A 544-nucleotide genomic window follows, 5' to 3' on the forward strand; every position below is an offset into this window, starting at 1 on the left:
GGGGAACATCATTAGTTCAAGTCACGAAGAAGCCACAGACATTCGTGGGGCGGGAGCGCCGTGCGCCCAGGGGAGCCCCAAGTCTCACGCCTCGCCAGCCCCCGCTGAGCAATCCTTGCTGTCTTTGCTTTTCAAAAAAAACCAAAAGGCATTTTTCCAGGGGCCACCAGCAAAGCGGGGATTTGGCTGAGCCGGGGCAGGCAAAGGCGCTCAGCTGTGCCTGCGTGGCTCTGCCGGCACGGCCCTGCCCGCACCCCTCGCTGCCTCCTGGCAAAGGCATCCCCAAGCTCCAGCACAGGGCAGGATGGCCGGCATCGCCGGCATCGCTGCTGCTGAAACCACAAGAGCCCCCAGTCCCACTCCGCGGCGGCCAGTGCCAGGACTGGGGGTTTCCCCCTCCCCGGCGCGGCACTGCCTCGGTCCCTCCAACAACAGGGCTTCAGTCTGTACCAAAAAAAAAAAAGTGAATATAGTGCAAAGCGCAAAGCGGGAGGGAGGGACCGAGGCTTCCCCCGGCGCCGCTCGGCCTCGCGCGGTGCCGGCC

The 544-nt window shown here is 64.3% G+C and overlaps 1 protein-coding gene across 1 annotated transcript in view; it reads right to left on the reverse strand.

Moving 5' to 3' along the window:
* SNPH (syntaphilin) overlaps nucleotides 1–544 on the reverse strand; it is an 11,203-nt gene that overhangs the window by 729 nt on the left and 9,930 nt on the right. The gene's annotated exons all lie outside the window — the stretch shown is intronic.

This window comes from Aptenodytes forsteri, unplaced genomic scaffold (assembly GCF_000699145.1).
Source record: "Aptenodytes forsteri isolate BGI_AS27 unplaced genomic scaffold, ASM69914v1 Scaffold422, whole genome shotgun sequence".
NCBI lineage: Eukaryota > Metazoa > Chordata > Aves > Sphenisciformes > Spheniscidae > Aptenodytes > Aptenodytes forsteri.